General features: G+C 40.5%; 1 pseudogene; it reads left to right on the top strand.

The window, feature by feature from the left end:
• LOC140532118 (L-lactate dehydrogenase A chain-like) overlaps window positions 1-13321 on the top strand; it is a 51327-nt pseudogene extending 38006 nt beyond the window's left edge.
• Window positions 13322-20184: the final 6863 nt, after the last annotated feature.

Here is a 20184-nt window from a genome sequence, read left to right as displayed (position 1 = left end):
ACCTCTCCACCACCCTTAATTAGAGTTAACCCAACTGTTTGAACCAACCCAGTGACAAGCATCTTATTCCACCCTGAGGCATCTCTTGGATTTCCTGTTGTTTTACTTCGTATTCTTAATGTCTCTGAGAGTACATAATATTTAATGAATGGACCCATGTCCCTTAAATGATTAAGAAAATACAGTGTCCATTGACTCTTATTTAGTTCTTCCATTGTAAGAACAAGAGAAAATGGATCTTCCAACAAAGAGGGCTCAGTGTTCCACATGAAGGAGAATTTTGTTACTAAAGGTTGGTGAAATCTGTAAGATCATGGGGGACAGAGACTGTTTTGGCCTTTTTTTGTCTTCCAGGGCTTAGCATTGTGACTGGCACATAGTTGGTGCATAATATGTGTATGTTGATTGACTGGTTAGTTGGTTGAACTCTGATGAAATTCCTAGGCAACGATCTACAGAAGGGTACAGACACACTTCAGCCTCAAATAGTATAGGGGGAGTGGCTGAAGCTAATGGAGAGGCTGCCCCCTCACCTAGCACTCATATGCCAGTCATCTCCAGCTGCCCAACAAAGAGATGCATGTCAGGACCTCTACTTATTGCTTTCCCCAAAAAAGCTGCTACTTCTAATGTCTTCATCATTTCTGTCTAAGGAAGTATCTTTCACATAAACTACCTTTGTTCAAAATATCAGGGTTCTCTTGGTTCTCTCTGTCCTCTCCATTTCTCGTCCAAGGCATTAATCAAGTTTGGGCAGGTGTGTTTCCAAACCCTGGGTAGGATTCTCATGCCTTTCTGCTAAAGGAAGATTCCCATGCCTTCCCCCCAAGGGTGTGCTAGCTCATTTGACCCACAATCTATGCACATAATAATCTACGTACCTGATACTCAGTCCATTATCTTATCCTTTCAGTCCCATTAAACAATAGTGTAAGACAGTGGAAGAACACTTGATTTAAAAAGAAGAGACCTAGGTTGAAATTCTGGCTCTGTCTTATCTGCCTTACCTTGGGCAAGAGAGACAACATGCCATAGTGGTTAGGACACTAGACTTGGAGCCAGGAAGGAGGCTTAGAAGCATGTCTAGCCTCTGACTTTACTAATTTTGTGATCCTGGACAAGTCACTTAACCTCTTCATGCTTCAGTTTCCTCATCTATACAGTGAGGGTTATGACAGGTAAACTTTATTGGCCCTGAGGTCTCTTCCAGCATTAAATCTATAGTCATATAAAGCATGTTAATTATCTGTGCCTCATTTTCCTCCACTGGAAAATGACACAGTTGGATTAAAGTAATTCTATTGGGCCTCATCCTTAAATCCTGTGATACTAAGAGATGTACCTTTCCCTAAAGTAAAATGAGTCACTGGCTTTGCCCTAGGCAGTTGCAATTCCTCCAAACCAGTTCCATGAAACAGCAACTGACAAGATGAGGTCCTGAAACAGCCCATGAATCAAGCTAAGCAAGTCAACATGTTGCTAATAATGAAATCTGGAGGAAATCCCACCATCTTGGAATCTAGTCTCAATGGATAGAGGCAGATGGCATCCTAAAATCCTCATGGATCCTGATGGCCATCTGGCTGTAATAGATGATCCATCCAGCAGCGGGTTGTTCAGACTTTTCTAGGATCATTAAATACTTGTTGTTTATCTTGTTAAACCATGACTGCCTTTAATGGGCCAACCTTCACAGGGCCCACTGTTGTTCTTGCCAACGACCTACAATTGATGGACGTCCTTCCAAATCCTCAGTTCTGTTCACTAGATAAAGGCAGGTGATTATTTAAATTTTGCCTTCCTAGCCCAAGCCTTCAGCCTTGGGCCCTTCAGGGAAGCTAATTTTTCATTGGCAGATACCATAAGTAAAGTGAAAGGGTACAACCATTGAAGAAACTCCTTTGTCTAAACTACACTGAGTATTTTCCATCAAAGCCATCCTTGTCCATTGGAAAGCAACATGAAACAGTACAAAGAACATTGGACATGGAGCCATGAGAGCTGGATTCCAATCCTAGCTCTGCAGTTTTCTAACTTCTTCATTGGCTTGATTCTCTTTCCTGGGCCTCAGCTCCTTCATATATAAAATAGGCATTAACAATGTATTACCTAACTCAAAAGTCATGGAGGGGAATATGCTTTCTAACCTGTAAAAGGAGGAGCTGCAGTTGCCATTCTTACTTTATTCCAGAGCTTTGTTCTGGGATGTTCCCAAGAGTAGATGCCTCCTGTCATAATGGGAGAAGAGGGATGTGTATAAGGGCTCAAAATAATCAAAATTGGTTTTGACTGTGATGTAAACACAGATTGAAATTTTAAAAAGGCCATGATGTGTTATTTCAAAAGAAGGCACTTTAAGATTTTGGAAAATATATTTTATTTAATGAGATGAAAAGAAAATTTCAGGCTCTGAAACTGTGAGGATAATATAGGCATATGATGGATGCAAAGGGGTACATCCTTGGGTTCACAGTTTCATCACTATGGGTCCTCCACCAGTCAGAGATGCTGGGAGTGGGGGACAGTGTACACTAACTACTATTGATCCTGGGTTCAAAGGATTCCTGTTGTCCAAGGTAATGAACCACCTTGAATGCCTCCATGTTCGCCATGTTTGCATTACCTTCATTGGAGAAAGCACAAAGGTAGAGAGGGATGAAGAGTCAAGTAATCAATAAACATTTTTTAGGCATTTACTATGATCCCTCTGCTAGCCACTGGAATTATAGAAACAAATGATGAACCAAATCCTATCAAAAGAGGTAAGCTATCGAAGACCCTATATAGTACATAAGTGGTCCCCATTAGCCTGAGCTACCTTGGCCACTACCAGAGATGTAACCCATATTCTAAGTTTGTCCTATGAAGGTCAAGACTTCTTTGAAAGCTGAGGAAACCAACCCCTCAGGGATGAGAGAAGATGTCTTGAACATACCTGTTGTCTTCAGGTTACAAATAAGCTATGGAGGAGAGATGGCTTGAGCTTAGCCTGACCCTGGTATTCTTCCTGCCTTAGAAGATGTCTTCCAAACTGGGATCCATCTAGTACCATATCTATTGCCCAGTTAAGGATGACAGCCATGCAAATGCCAGGAAGTCACTATCATGGCTCCCTTTATGGGACTGCTGCTGCAACCATTCCTTATAGCCGGAGATTCGAGTGGATATGAGCATCACACACTCAAGACCTCTCTCTGGTTATTTTAAAAATATGACCAAGAAGATCAACAAGACTTTGAACATCCTGTCTGGTCTCCTTCATTCTTGTTACTTGCCTCTTTTCTTGATTCATGCCCTTGTTGTTATCTTGTTCCTACACCAGGACATTCATTACTTGTGAAATACTGTGACCTTCTGGTAGCTAGCATGTGCCTCTTTCCAATGCTCTTAACGTTACTAACAAATCTCAGTATTTGAAGATGTTGAGTTACATCCCTATAGGATCAATGAAGAAGATGTCCCACTGTGAGAATAGCTTACCTTCATCAAAAATTCTGTTTAATTTCCCAAATTTGATCCAGGCTGTTTCCTTCTTATTCAGCTTAGTAAAGTAGAACTACACACACACACACACACACACACACACACACACACACACACACACACACATACACACATACACACATATACATACGTCCTCACTCTGCTATATAATACCATTATAACCTTCTGCAATATATTTTCCCACACTGGGTCTTAGCTTTCCCTTATGTAAAATGACGAGGATGTATTTAATGATCTTCTATGTTCCTTCCCACTTTCATCCTAAGATAAAACTTTCCTTTATTTTAAAATGTAAGTATATTTTTAATCACCTGTGGTCACAATGTCTGAAATATCTAAAGAAAAATCGGTGTCTCCAACTCTCTGTTTTACATATGAAGAAACTGAATCCCATATTAGGGTTGGCAACTTGCTCAAGAATAGATGGCTAAATAAGCTATCAACCATCAATATACATATAGAATGGTGTTATTTTAAAATTGTTGACATTATTCCCAGAAGAGATCAGAAAACCAGGAAAGGGAAAGCCAGGGAAGCTGATCTACCCTTACGAAGGAAGTAAATATCAGAAGGGAGTCTCAAGGACACAGATGGAAAAGGGAATTGGTATGAAGAGAACCCTGGAATGGCAATCAAACTCACTAGCCTGGTATAGGACTTTGGAATGAGATGAGGAATGAGATATGGAAGGAGAAGGTGACTCTTTGGTCCTCTCTAACTCTAGGGTATGATTGCCCCCATCTTCCCTCCTCACTTGATCCCTTTTGATTTCATTCCTAACTTGGAATGTTGAAGAATCCTCACATAGAAGGTGTCACTTAATTCCACTAGTCTTCATCCAAGGATGTGGTGTGAATTGTTTTACTTCACAAATGGCATCCCTTTAAATACACAATTATTCAGCACTGCAACAAGTCTAAATTTTCTGCTGCATCCTAATCACCAGCCTGAAGAACTCAACATAGCCATCCCCCATGTTCTCTCCCACCTTGTTCATGAGGGCCTAGGCAGCTATGTGGCCAGGGTCTCAGAAGACCTGGGGTCCTTTCTGACCCAGCCAAAGTACCCACACATTGTGCTCAGTTATAGAAGGGAAGGGTTACACCTCAAATGAAGCCAACAACAGCACCAATCTGTAAGGAGTTCACACTTTGTATCTGGCCTTCCTTTCTTTCCTAGTTTTTAAGCCTTTGCTACAGAGAATGGTCATCTAGAATGGTCTCCATTCTAGAGTCACTTACTATTTGACTGGAAGGGAAATTTGCCATCAATAAGATCACCTATCCTCACCCACACCCTGAAGCAGCTATACCTAATAAAGCAATTCCAATGTTTGGTAATCCAATCTGTCTCTGAGTCCAGGGACCTATTCTAATGCTGAGTTTGCCTCAACATTACAGGAAACTTTATAACAATTGGGGCTGCCGTATTGGAGATGGAAGGAACCTTAGAGTTCACCCAGTTAAGCACCTTCATTTTTAAATGAGGAAACTACAGGTCACAGAAGTGAGTCCCAAAGTGGAATGGATTACAATGTGAAGGTAGCATGAGGGTCCCCAAACAGGCTGCCAGACACTTGCCATGGGTTTTGTCCAGGGAATTGTTGCCCAGTGACACTAACCAGTAGTCCTCTGAGGTCCCTCCTAGCCTCCAGTGATGGGAAGCTCTGTTTTCTGAATCTATTTGTTCCACTTTGTGATTGCTCCATGTATTGGAGCTTCTTTTGTTGTTAATACACAATCTTTGTCCATGTAAGCACAACTTGTTGCTCCTAACTCTGCTCTCTAAAGTGATGTTTAACAAAGATAATGGTAGTAGTGAATTCTGCTCCCTCTACTACATCTTTGATGACCTTTTTGTCCTTGTCTTTGATCTGCCCTAGACCTTCTGCCAATGTCACTCAGTCAGACATAGGGTTTCCATGCTAGCATATGCAGAGCAGATGATGGCATGACCAAAGCCTTGGAGAACCTGACTTGTTAACATAAATGAACTCTTGGCGAGTCAGCTTTTAACACAGAAGGCTCTGAATTTAGAAAACTCAAGTCTGCTATGACAAATGCAAAACACCAAATGTCTGGCCATGTGTACAGTGAAGCACTTGGTACCTCAAACATGGTGCTTTGGATATGAAACAGGCTCATGTATTTTTTAAATGTTTTGCTGACTTGGAATGGACTTGAATGAGAAGAGAATTTTTAATGAGCTGGGTTTTTTTTCAAACACATCTATCTCCTTGTCAAGTTTCCAGCAGTTGTAAGGCACCTACAGGTTGAAGACTTCCAAATACATGCAAAAAAATACTTTGTAATGACCCACTGATGGCCAAAGCCATGCCCTGCCTGCATCACTGGCTCAGTTTCCTTCCCTGCCTTCAGCCACCATAGGGCTGGGTGTTCTCATGGATTCCGTATTGTTTGTGCTCTGAACGACAAATGGCAAACCAGACGGTCTCCCGTCCTTAGCAAACATTTGAACAAATGGTAGAGTATACTGCATTCTGGAATGAGTATCAAGACAGGTGGAGGGGGCAGCAGGAGGCCATATTGTGTGAGAAATGCAGAATTTGGAGTGAATGTGAGCATTCAGGCAAAAATGTCCCCTTAGAGTCTTGGACCCTTCCTCCTTAGATCATGGGGAACCTACCCATTCTCTGCATCCTCCCAATTGTAGGAGGAGGGGTGACTTCAGAGACCACACTTCTCATTCAATGTGAGTTATGTGCTGCCTTGAGGAACTAAAAACTCCACATGGGAACTCCATGGGAAAACTCCATGGGCAATTGCCAGTTCCTGAAGCCAACTCCAAGCGCTGAGGTTTACTTATGGATATGGGCTCTCTAGGAACCACCAACCGGGTTGGCAACTTGTTTGTAGTTTCTTCCCAACCACCTCGATGTCTGTTCTTGTCAGTTGAATCTTGTTCTCTGTGAACCCCATGGCTGAGGGAAATCAAGTGGGAGAGAATTTGAATCTGGGTTTGGCTTTAGTAAATGTGCCTTTGGTGTGGAATTGAATAATAGACCAGATTGCCTCTCTGGAGAAAGGGGAAGGATTAGCCTGTTGGATGCCAGGAACTTGGATTAGGCTCTAACTCTGGATTATTTATATTCCATGGCCATTTTTTGTCCATAGTCAATTAGGCAGGAAGAGATAGATTAGTAGCCTGGAACTGGTGCCAACTGATTGGCAGGAGCTGAACTACCAAATCAGCAGCTGCAACCTGACAGTGGTCTTGCTCACCTAAGAGGAAGTGTTGGCAGACGATTAACTGGTCTTTGGTAGCTCTTTTACACACCAAGACTGCAGATTCACACAATCCCAGAATCTCAGGACTGGATAGAACCTCAGGGACCACTCAAGCCATCTTCTTTAGCCTGAGAAAGTTATTGAGCTTCAGTCCAATGTTCTCCAATCAGATGAAACTCACAACTCCAGATTGAAGTAATTTCCATTTTCATACATATTGAATGATTAGTAAGTTCTAGGGATTTGTTTGATGAATTGATCCCCCCTTAAAATAAGCTAAAATATCTCTCCCTGTATCTTTGCCCATTGGTTCTAGATCTGTCCACTGCAGCCCTCCAAGCAATTGTGGATAGAATGGCCTATTTCAAGCCAGAAAGACTTGAGTTTAAATTTCACCTCACATACTTCATACCTGTGTGATCCTGTCAAGTCATCGCACCTAACAAGAGACCTGACCACTCTCTGCCTCACATTCTTTCTATGTAAAATCAGGCTTCAATGGCTTCTACATCTTCCATCCTATAATTGTTCACATGAGTAATACAGTTTGCATGCCAGTCACAAACTCATAGCTTCTCAGAACTGATGAGGGCATCAGAAGACATTTAGATTATGCATTACTCAAAATATCAATGCCATGATCACATCCTCTTTTCCACTCTGTTTCTGTGACTTCATGTAAATTGAACTGACTTAACATAGACTCCATTGTCCTCAAATGAAGAGGCTATTTCACTGGCATTATTAACCAAAGTAAAATCTCTTAGGGATTTTAAAATAAATTGAAAATAGAGGGTCATGGTAGTAGGCAAGAACCTGCCCAACCTCAGAGATCCAGACCAAATTCAACCTGCTCTATGAGTCCTTCTGAAATTGCCCAACTCAAAGCGGCCTCACCTTCTTCTAAAAGCCATCTTGTTTGCATAGTATTTCTTATGGCACAAAGGATACTATACTTAGCATTATAGCTTTTTATGGCCTTGTGCTATTATCCCATCTGAACTTGAGTTCTTTGAAGGCATAACTGTGCCCTATATGCCTATGTAACTTCCCTCAGTCCACAATATAAGATCTCAGTCACAATGGCTATTTAATAAAGTGGTTATTACAAAATTTAAATGGTTTCATGTCATCTTTCAGAATAAAGCCCATCTCAGCCTGTTAATCTTGTGTAGACATTTGGGTAGCAACATCAATGATTTAAGGACCCGGGATTTCGTGAAGGGAGAAGACCCACTTGGGAATCAAAAAAAGCTGATTTCCACCCATTAATCACATTTTAGAAATTGTCCTGAGGCTTTGAATGCTAACTTATGCATCTGCGGTCACTTAAGAAGTAGCAGAATCCCCCCAAGTATTAAGCACTTGATGATCTAGTTTAATCCCACCTTATCCTCTACAATTTAGTTCTTAATTTTAATGCTACTAACCCCTTGCCAGGCTACAATGATGTGTCACTCCCGTTATTTAACAACTCAACAAGAAATTGAATGGAACTGGTGGAAATCAGAAAGCTGCTGGCTGGCAGTACGACAAGTTTGTGCTAACTTAACTGAACTGAGTCTTTGCTGACTATCATATTATTGTTCTCTAGTTGATTCCCTAGCTAACCTACCATGGCAGCTAAACCAAAACTTTTCTTCTTTTCTCAACTCCCAGTCCTGATGAAGAATCTGCCATTTTCTTTGCCAAAACAATTGAAGTCACTGGTTCTTCTTCTTTCTTCTTCTTGTTCTTGTTCTTGTTCTTGTTCTTGTTCTTGTTCTTGTTCTTGTTCTTGTTCTTCTTGTTCTTGTTCTTGTTCTTGTTCTTGTTCTTGTTCTTGTTCTTGTTCTTGTTCTTCTTCTTGTTCTTCTTCTTCTTCTTCTTCTTCTTCTTCTTCTTCTCCTCCTCCTCCTCCTCCTCCTCACATCCCTCTGGCTTGATCTCCCACTATAACTATCTTCACTCTACCCCTGGCCAAGGCCAAACCCTCTGAAGGTACCAATCATCCAATCCCTTCCCATTCTCTCTAGCAGATTCACCCATTCTCATCCACATTTTCTCCATTCATCAAACTCTTCTTATCTGCTGACTCTCTTTTTAAATTTATTTTTAGTTTTCAACATTCATTTCCACAAGATTTTGAATTTCAAATTTTCTCCCCATCTCTCCTCTTCCCCACTCCAAAAGACTATGCATTCTCATTATCCCTTCCCCCAATCTACCCTCCCTTCTATCACACTCCTTCCTTCTCCTATCCTCTATCACTCTCTTTCCTTATAGGGCAAGACAGATTTCTATACCCCATTACCTGTATTTCTTATTCCCTGGTTACATGCTAAAGCCAGTTCTCAACATTCGTTCCTAAATCTTTGAGATTCAACTTCTCTCCCTTCTTCCCTACCCACCCACCCCTACTGAGAAGGCAAGCAATTCAATATAGGCTATATATGTATAGTTTTGCTAAAGACATCCATAATAGTCATATTGTGAAAGACTAACTATATTTCCCTCTATCCTATCCTGCCCCCACATTTATTTTATTCTTTTTTTTTGACTTTGTCCCTCACCAAAAGTATTTACTTCTAATTACCCCTCCCTGTCTTTTGCCCTCCCTTCTATCATCCCGCATACCCCACTTATCCCTTTCTCCTATACTTTCCTATAATGTAAGATAGATTTTCATACCAAATTGAGTGTGCATGTTATTCCTTCCTTAAACCAAATGTGATGGGAGTAAGCTTCACTTTTTCTCTCTCACCTCCCCCTTTTGCACTCCATTGAAAAAGCTTTTTCTTGCCTTTTTTATGAGAGATAATTTGCCCCATTTCATTTATCCCTTTCTCTTCCCAATATATTCCTCTCTCACCACTTAATATTAATTTTTTAGATAGCATAACACCCTAGTCAACTCACTTTGTGCCTTCTGCCTATACACACACACATACACACACACGTGTGTGTGTGTGTGTGTGTGCGTGTGTGTGTGTGTAATCTCTCCAGCTATTCAAATAGTCAGATAGGTTTCAAGAGTTACACATGTGATCTTTCCATGCAGGAATATAAACAATTTCACATTAGTAAATCCTTTATGATTTCTTTTTACCTTTTCAGGCTTCTCTTGATTCTTGGGTTTGAAAGTCAAATTTTCTATTCAGCTCTGGTCTTTTCATTAAGAATGCTTGAATGTTCTCTATTTCATTGAATGACCATTTTTTAACTTGAAGTACTATACTCAGTTTTGCTGGGTAGGTGATTCTTGTTTTTAATCCTAGTTTCTTTGACTTCTGGAATATCATATTCCAAGCCCTTCAGTTCCTTAATGTAGAAGCTGCCAGATGCTGTGTTATCCTGATTGTATGTCCAAAATACTCAATTGTTTCAATCTGGATTGTTGAAATATTTTCTCCTTGACCTGGGAATTCTGGAATTTGGCTACAATATTTCTAGGAGTTTTTCTTTTGAGATCTCTTTCAGGAAGTGATCTGTAATTCTTTCAATATTTATTTTACCCTCTGATTCCAGAATGTCATGACAGTTTTCCTTGATAATTTCATGAAAGATGATGTCTAGGCTCTTTTTTTGGTCATGGCTTTCAGGTAGTCTCATAATTTTTAAATTGTCTCTCCTGGATCAATTTTCCAGGACAGTTGTTTTTCCAAAGAGATATTTCACATTGTTTTCTATTTTTCATTCTTTTGATTTAGTTTTATAATTTCTTGGTGTCTCATAAAATCATTAACTTTCATCAGCTCCATTCTAATTTTTAAAGACCTATTTTTTTCAGTGACCTTTTGAACCTCTTTTTCCATTTGTCTAATTCAGATTTTGAAAACATTCTTCTCCTCATTGGTTTTTTAGGCCTCTTTTTGCTATTTGAGCTAGTCTATTTTTAAAGGTGTTAATTTCTTGAGCATTATTTTGGGTCTCCTTTAGCAAGCTATTGACTCACTTTTCATGAGTTACTTGCATCGTTTTCATTTTTCTTCCCAATTTTTCCTCCACCTATCTTATTTGATTTTCAAAATTCTTTCTGAGCTCTTCCACGACCTGAGATCATTGCATATTTATTTTGAAGGTTTTGGATGAAGAAACCTTGACTTTTAGGTCTTCTTCTGATGGTATGCATTGTTCTTCTTCATTCAAAGAGTAGAGAAAATACATGTTCACTGAGAAAGTAACCGTATATTGTTTTATTCTTTTTCCCTTTTGTGGACATTTTCCCAATCAGTTACTTGACTTTTGGGTTCTTTGTCAAGAGGAGGGTATACTCTGGGGACTTGTAAGTTCTTAGTGCCTCCAAGGTGGCACAATAAAGGGAGAGGAGTTTACTGGTCTGGGAGAACTACAAGTACTGTTTTCTGTGAGTAGAATTTCCTCTCCAAATTCCCCACCAGCTCCACCACTTCACCACTCTTCCTCACTCCAGGGCTGCCACTTAGGGCTGAGATTCAGATCAGAGGCTCAATTCCCCCAGAGTCTTTAGGCCAGGGTTTCAACAATGGAAGCCACCTAAGGCCAGGGCTAGACTGCTGCATTTCCTTCTCCCTCAGGTGAAAGAGCTTTCTCACTGATCTTTGAAGTTGCCTTTTGCATTTGTGAGTTGAGGAATCTGGGACCTGCAGTTACTGCTGGGTGTGCCTTGAAGCCTTCTTCAGTCCTGTGACTTTCACAGTGCAGCCAAGGCTGGGCTGTGCTCAGCTCCATGCCTGGTGTGACAGACATATCCTGTTGGCCTTCCAGGCTGTCTTGGGCTGGAAATCTCTTTCACTCTGTGGTTTTGTGCCTTCTGCTGCTCCAGAATTTATTTAGAGTCACTTTTACAGGTATTTTATGGGTTGTGGGAGGAGAGTTTCTAGAGGTGCATCATTCTACTCCATCATCTTGGCTCCACCCTCTGTTGATTCTCTTCTTGCTTCCAATAAAAACATCAAAATTTCTCTCATGACAAGTGCTCATTAGTGTGAGCCTGGGAGCAGCAACCTCTGATCTAACTCAGAATTTTTACATCCTAAACAGCAACCTCTCTCTCCCTCAGATACCCTCCAAAATGGCATCAACTGTCAAGGATCAGCTGACCTTGAATGTCCTAAAGGAAGACCAGAACGAGATCACTCCTGCTGGGGTTGCTGCAAGTGGCATAGAATGTGCCATTAGTATCTTAACAAATGAATTGGCTGATGACCTTGCCCTAGTTGATGTAATAGAAGACAAATTAAAGGGAGAGATGGTGGATCTCCAACATGGCAGCCTTTTCCTCAAAATGCCAAAGATTGTTTCTGACAAAGACTACAGTGTGACTGCAAACTCAAAACTGATCATTGTTGTGGCTGGGGCACGTCAACTAGAGGGAGAAAGTTCTCTTAATTTAGCCCAGCGTAATGTGAATATCTTTAAATTCATCATTCCCAATATTGTTAAATACAGCCCTAATTGCAAACTGTTTATTGTTTCCAATCCAGTGGATATTTTGACATATGCGACCTGGAAACTAAGTGGCTTTCCTAAAAACTGTATTATTGTAAGTGGTTACATCTAGATTCTGCCCATTTTCATTATCTAATGTGGGAGGAACTTGATGTCCATTCTTGAAGTTGTCATGGATGGGTCCTTGGCGAACATTGACTTCAGTGTTCCTGTGTGGAATGGGTTAAACCTTGCCTGTGTGTCTCTAAAGAATCTTCATCCTTTGCCTATCAGTTGGGGAATGGCTGAACAAGATGTATAATATGAATGTAATGGAATACTATTATGCTATAAGAAATGATGAACAGGAAGACTTCAGAGAGGTCTGGAAGGACCAATATGAACTGATGCTGAGTGAAAGGAATAGAACAGGAGAACTTTGTACACAGCAACAACCACAGTGTGTGAGGAGTTTTTCTGGTAGACTTAGCCCTTCACAGCAATGCAAGGACCTAAAAAATTCCCAATGCACCCCTTGGGCAAAATACCTTCCACATACAGAGAAAGAACTATGGAATTGGATCACAGAATGAAATAGACCATTTTCTTTTGTGTTATGTTTTGTTTTGTTTTGGTGGTTTCTCCCATTCATTTTAATTCTTCCATGCAACATGACAAAGGTGAAAATGTATTTAATAAGAATGTATGTGTAGAATCTATATAAGACTGCACACCATCTTGGGGACACAGGAGGAAAAAATCTAAGATATATGTAAGTGATTGTAGAAAACTGAAAACAAATAAATTAATTAAAAAAGAATCTTCATCCTTCCTTGGGAACTGATTCTAATTCAGAGAATTGGAAAAATGTTCATAAACAGGTGGTTGAAAATTCTTATGAGGTGATCAAACTGGAGGGCTACACTTCCTGGGTCATTGGCTTGTCTGTGGCGGATCTGGCAGAAAGCATTATGAAAAATCTGAGAAGAGTTCATTCAATTTCCACCATGATTAAGTGCCTCTATGACATTCATGAGGATGTCTTTCTCGATGTCCCATGTGTCTTGGGGCAGAATGGCATTTCAAATGTGGTGAAGGCAAACCTGAATCCAGAGGAGAAGAGCCATTTAAAGAAGAGCGCAGATACTCTTTGGGGAATCCAGAAGGAGCTGCAATTTTAAAACCTTTTTAATGTGCTGCCATCGAGAGAATATGACAGGGGTTGAAGGGTTATGTATGATGCGGTTTTCAAGTAGGTCAAATTCTTCCTCTGAGTAGTGACTAAACATCAGAAATGTAAAAATTGCGAACACACTCTAGTTTCTTCCTAAAGTTAGAAATGGTGAATAGTACAGTGTGACAACTATTTGTTAAACCCTGTTGTAGTTTGCATATGATGCTGGATATGACTTGTATAATCTCAGTGTTTGGTGTCAAGCAGAGCCAGTGCCCCATAGGTATATAAACTACCTACTCTTTATGTAGAAGCTATAGGTTCCCTTAGGTCCGGAAGGCAATACTCCTGGATACAAAACACTATACAGTAGTAATTCTTTATTGATGCATTGATTACATTTGTGCTTCCCTCCATTAGGGCACTATAGCATGGCCCCATGTATCACCTTTCCAGAGGACCTGATTTGGTTTGCATATATATATATATATATATATATATCAATGGTTGTAAATTTTCATATTATATAAAAAGATCTGCATGTGTACAAGGACGCAACCAATTCCTCAAGTGTCATGCTAACCCTAAATACTGAATAAACAACAAATAACTAAAAAAAGTACTCACTAGATCACACCATGCCCATATTCTCTCCTTCTCTGTTAAACTCTTTGAAAAATCCATATGCACCCAGTTCCTCCACTTCCTCTCCTCTTGCTATCTGGCTTGTGGTCTGATCATTCAACTAAAACTCTTCTTTCCAACATGATTGATGACATCTTGATTGCCAGATCTATCTTTTCTGGATACTGACTCTTTTTAACCTTTCTGTATCATTCAATTTTGCTGACCACCTTCTCTTCCTAAATATTGCCTCCTCTCTGATTTTTCATGACTGCCTTCTCCTCATCCTTCTCCTACCTGTCTGATGGCTCCTTCTCACTCTTAATGGTTGGATCTTCTCCTATGTCACCATCACTACCTATGGATATTCTTCAAGGCCCTGTCCTGGACCTTCTCTTCTTTCTTCATATTATCTCACTCTGCAAATTCATCAGATCCCATGAGTTCAATAATCATCTCTATGCCCACAATCCATCTATCTGCTCTAGTCACTCTCCTGAGTTACAGTAACATATATTCAAAGATAATTTGGACACCTGCAACTGGATACCTTGGAAGCATGTCAGACTCACCAAGTATAAACCAGAATTTTTATTCTTTCTGCCAAATATCAGTATTCATACCAACTTACATCTTACTATCAAGGACACCACCAGTACTTAGCCTAGAACATGTGTGTGTGTGTGTGTGTGTGTGTGTGTGTTCGTCCTTCGTTGCTGAAGAAGGCCATGCCATCAGAAAAATAATGACATGACTTGCACTTGACTTTGAGTGAGGGAGGGTTGTGCATGTCACCAGCCTCACTTATCCTCCAGAGCCATCTGAATCCAGTGACCAGATATTCATCAAAATGACTGGAGATGACTCAGGATGAGGCAATTGGGGTTAAGTGACTTGCCCAAGGTCGCACAGCTAGTGAGTATCAAGTGTCTGAGGTGAGATTTGAAATAGGGTCCTCCTGACTCCTGCACTGTTGCTCTATCAACTGCACCACCTAGCTGCCTCAGCCTAGAATGTAGATGAAACTGAAGTGCCACTCCTACCTCTTTATTCTCACAATATGACTCTAGAGTACCAAATAGGTATTCTGGAAGCTTCACTAGGGCCTGTCAACCTTGAGAAAAGGTGATGAGATGTATTGGATCCAATCAGGTTTTACCTAAGGTTCAGCTATTGACTGTGAAGTGGGGTTAGGCAACGACCATTGCAGCAATCTCTGCAATGATCTTCCTAACAGGAAGACATTCACATTTTCTTGATCCTTCTCAACTTTCTAAAACAGCCTATTTTGTGTAGAAAGAGCATGGTGTAGTTCTAAGGGTCCTGTCCTTGGAATTAGGAGACTTGAGTCCTCTTTCTTCCCCTTGCTAACTGTGGAACCATAATGAAGTTGCCTGACCTCATTGAGCCTCAGTTTTATCCTGTGTAAAATGGGGAGGGGGTCACATTATATACTGTACTATCAACCTCACAGGGTTTTTGTGAGAAAAGTGATTTCTGTAAACCTTAATGAGTTTACATATGGGTGTTACTGATGAATTGTTACAATGGGGCAATAGAAAGTTATTTTTCCTGTGAAATGAAATTAGAGATGTCCTCTAGGCCCATGCAGAAAACATTGAATAAATCTGCCATATAGCAACATTTCAGATAAATGAAAGGAGTTCTCATATTTTGTCCTAGGATAAGCAATCACAGTTCCTTCAGCCTCCTTTCAGATGACATAGAACCCAGTCTCTGGTCAGTTTCTTTGGGGGACCTTCCAATTTCTCAGTGCTCTTCTTTAAAAAATGTTATGGGGGGGGGTGGTGGAGCCAAGATGGCAGAGCAGGAAGACATAGATACAGAGGCTATCCCCACACAGCCCATAAAAAACCTGTAGAGAGGGACCCTCAACAAATTGTGGCACAGCAAAAGTGGAGAACAGCAAAGTGGAGGAGATTTCCAGCCCAGGGTGACCTGAGAGGCCCATGGGAAATGTCTGTTGCACTGGACATAGAGTGGAGCCCAGCCCAGCCTTGGATGTGCATGGCTCCCAAACAGCCATTGGGAGTGTAATCTCCAGTCGTGGAATCCCCAGTCCAAGTAGCAGCAATTTCCAGATCCCTCAAACCACAGGCACCAAAGGTCAGTGATCAGGTTTTTTCAGCTGTCCAGGAAGGGAGAAGGGCCTTCGCATAGCTCCAGCAGCAGGCAGTGGCCACAGAGGCTACACAACAGCCCATACAGATGGGCTGTTCCATTGTTGGAACATAAAAACCCCTGGGGGCATTGAAAAGCTGAGTCTTACCTCAGCCCTGAGTAGAGGCCCTGAGGCAGCTGGTCTTTGTCTCACAGTGAATGGCAGCCCTGCCCATCCAGCTTCTCTGAAAATCAACCCTCAGTGCTGACTTGGCGGAACTGGAGGCCAGATGGCTGTGGAAAGGAAGCTCTGCTAAGATTCTGGGCACAAAAATCCCTCTCTGCATCTAGACCAGTACAGGTTTGTGCCACCTTGGGTGGACTGATATCTCACAGATTCCCAGAGTATATCTTAGTCTTGACAAAGGACCCAAAAGTCAAGTAACTGGTTGGGGAAAATGCCCAAAAAAGGGGAAAAAAATAAGATTATAGAAAGTTATTTTCTTGGTGAGCAGATATCTTCTCCCATCCTTTCAGATGAGGAAAAACAATGCTTACCATCAGGGAAAGACACAAAAGTCAAGGCTTCTGTATCCCAAACATCTAAAATAACTATTCAATGGGCTCAGGCCATGAAAGAGCTCAAAAAGGATTTTGAAAATCAAGTAAGAGAGGTGGAGGAAAAATTGGGAAGAGAAATGAGAGAGATGTAAGAAAAGCATGAAAAGCGAATCAACAGCTTGCTAAAGAAGACCCAAAAAAATGTTGAAGAAAATAACACCTTTAAAAATAGGCTAACTCAATTGACAAAAGAGGTTCAAAAAGCCAATGAAGACAAGAATGCTTTCAAAAGCAGAATTAGCCAAATGGAAAAGGAGGCTCAAAAGCTCACTGAAGAAAATAGTTCTTAAAAATTAGAATGGAAGAGATGGAGGCTAATGACTTTATGAGAAACCAAGAAATCACAAAACAAAAGCAAAAGAATGAAAAAATGGAAGATAATGTGAAATATCTCATTGGAAAAACAACTGACCTGGAAAATAGATCCAGGAGAGACAATTTAAAAATTAGGGGACTACCTGAAAGCCTTGATCAAGAAAAGAGCCTAAACATCATCTTTCATGAAATTATCAAGGAAAACTGCCCTGATTTTCTAGAACCAGAGGGCAAAATATATATTGAAAGAACCCACCATTCACCTCCTGAAAGAGATCCAAAAAGAGAAACTCCTAGGAACATTGTGGCCAAATTCCAGAGTTCCCAGGTCAAGGAGAAAATATTGCAACCAGCTAGAAAGAAAGAATTCAAGTATTGTGGAAATACAATCAGGATAACACAAGATCTAGCAGCTTCTACATTAAGGGATCGAAGGGCGTGGAATATGGTGTTCCAGAAGTCAAAGGAACAAGGACTAAAACCAAGAATCACTTACCCAGCAAAACTGAGTATAATACTTCAGGGGAAAATATGGTCTTTCAATGAAATAGAGGACTTTCAAGCATTCTTGATGAAAAGACCAGAGCTGAAAAGAAAATTTGACTTTCAAACACAAGAATGAAGAGAAGCATGAAAAGGTAAACAGCAAAGAGAAATCATAAGGGACTTACTAAAGTTGAACTATTTACATTCCTACATGGAAAGCCAATATTTGTAAGTCTTGAAACTTTTTTCAGTATCTGGGTAGTTGGTGGGATTGCACACACACACACACACACACACACACACATACAGAGCAGAGGGTGAACTGAATAGGATGGGATCATGTCTTTAAATAATGAAATTAAGCAGTGAGAGAGAAATATATTGGGAGGAGAAAGGGAGAAATGGAATGGGGCAAATTATCTCTAATAGAAGAGGCAAATAAAAGACTTCAGTGGAGGGAAAAAGGGGGGGAGGTGAGAGAAAAACATGAAGCTTACTGTCATCACATTCAACTAAAGGAAGGAATAAAAAGCACACTCATTTTGGTATGAAAACCTATATTACAATACAGGATAGTGGGGGAGAAAGGGATAAGCACGGTGGAGAGGGATAATGGAAGGGATGGCAGTGGGAGGAGGGAGCACTCTTGGGGAGGGATAGGATCAAAAGAGAGAATAGAAGAAACAGGGATAGGACGGAGGGAAATATAGTTAGTCTTACACAACACGACTATTATGGACATCTTTTGCAAAACTACACAGATATTGCCTATATTGAATTGCTTGCCTTCCCAAAGGGAATGGGTGAGGAGGGAGGGATAAAGAGAAGTTGGAACTCAAAAGTTTTAGGAACAACTGTTGAGCATTGTTCTTGCAACTTGGAAATAAGTAATACAGGTAATGGGATAGAGAAATTTATCTTGTCTTAGAAGACAAAAGAGAAGATGGGGATAAGGGAAGGGAGGGTTGTTAGAAGGGAGGACAGATTGGTGATAGGGGTAATTAGAATGCTCAGCATTTAGGAATGGGGGGAGGGGAGAAACGGGGAGAAAATTCGAAACCCAAAATTTTGTAGAAATGAATGTTGAAAATTTAAATAAATAAATTTAAATAAAAAAATGTTATGCAAGGATTTCAATACAATACTCTACACAAAAGAGGACTACAGCTGTGATCATGCACATTTTGTGCCTCAGACTATAGTGTGAATGCTCACATACTACACACATTCTTCAATTCCCATCTTGAAAATCACCTTCTCCAGGAAGTTATCTTCTATCTAACTGGAGCTATAGGTACCAAAAGGGGACATAGGGGAGAGCATAGGATTTAAAATCGTGTTCAGTTCTGCCTCTAACAATAATTGCACATACAGTTATGCTAAGAAATCACTCAGAGCTCTGATTATCAGTTTCCTAATCAATCAAAAGGGGATAATGATATATGGTATGTTAGTATATCTATGAAAGTAATTACTGATAAACCATACAGCTTACTAAAAGTAGAGTGTATTACTATTTCCCTCAGTTTAGTGGTTTGCTTTTTACACTTAATTTATTACTCAAAAACAAACTCTGTTTGGTAACAGACTGGGTTTTAGCTCATCTTTATATCCCCTAGCTCCTTGAACAGAGGATTTGGTTTAGTTGGTGTTTGGTAAGTCTCTCTTGGTTAATTAATTAGGGACTCATCAATGACTTAAGAAATATTCGTTCATTCATCCATCCATCTATTCATTCATTCAGTGGACATTTCCTGGACCTATTCGGTCCAGTGCTATCTCCCAGTCGGAAGATATTTCTCTTCTTTTTCAAATGTTACCAGCTCAATCCACCTACATTCAAACTTGTACTCCAGAAGCATGTAGTTAGTGGGGCTTCCCATCCCAACTCCATTTGTGAAGCCAGGATGGAGTCTTAGATGTATTCTCAGCAGCAGTTCCATGATGCCAGCTGCCTGAGTGTGTTCCCAAAATTCTAGACCATTTCATCCCTGGCCCAGGAAGGTAGACTGTAGATGAAGCCTTTGCCAAATCTCATTAACATCCCAAGGATTTTCATGGCACAGAAACTTTACTTGGATTCTTCTTTCAGATGCTTGGTTATAGATGGAATATGTAACAAAAAAATCAACTTCAATCTTAAGCAGCATTCATTGGATTGGGGGATAGAACGACCAGAGAACAGAGAGGGAATTGTCAGACCACATCTGGGATACCGAATTCAGTTATGAGGGTCAAAAATTGGGATTGATATTAACAAACAGAAGCTAGAACAGGGGAAAGTAGCAAAAATTAGGAGAGAAATGGAGCCAATTCATTGATTCAACAGTCAATCATCCAATCAACAAATGTTTATGTAGCGGTGTTACTATAGATTTAAAGGGTATATCAGACTCACTCCCTGTATTCATATACTCTGAGAGACTATGGCATAGAAAGATGGCTCCAAAGTTCTAGGGTTACTCATCTTGGAGCAGAAAGGACTCAAAGAAGTCAAACATCACTCTCTTCTAGTATTTGCCAGACTGTCACCTAGATGTGGAATTGGAACTGCTTCTACCGGCCCCAGCCAAGGTAGAACTTTACCCTTCCCTGCTAATGGGATATTGCACAAGTCAGTTACCTTCCCTGCCACTTATTGCTCTCCTCTGTACAATGAGACATTTGTGCCCAGTGATCACTATGGTCCTTCCATCCCTAACT

The sequence above is a fragment of the Notamacropus eugenii genome, chromosome 3 (assembly GCF_028372415.1).
Source record: "Notamacropus eugenii isolate mMacEug1 chromosome 3, mMacEug1.pri_v2, whole genome shotgun sequence".
Lineage (NCBI taxonomy): Eukaryota > Metazoa > Chordata > Mammalia > Diprotodontia > Macropodidae > Notamacropus > Notamacropus eugenii.
This window is presented reverse-complemented; position numbering and strand designations above follow the sequence as displayed.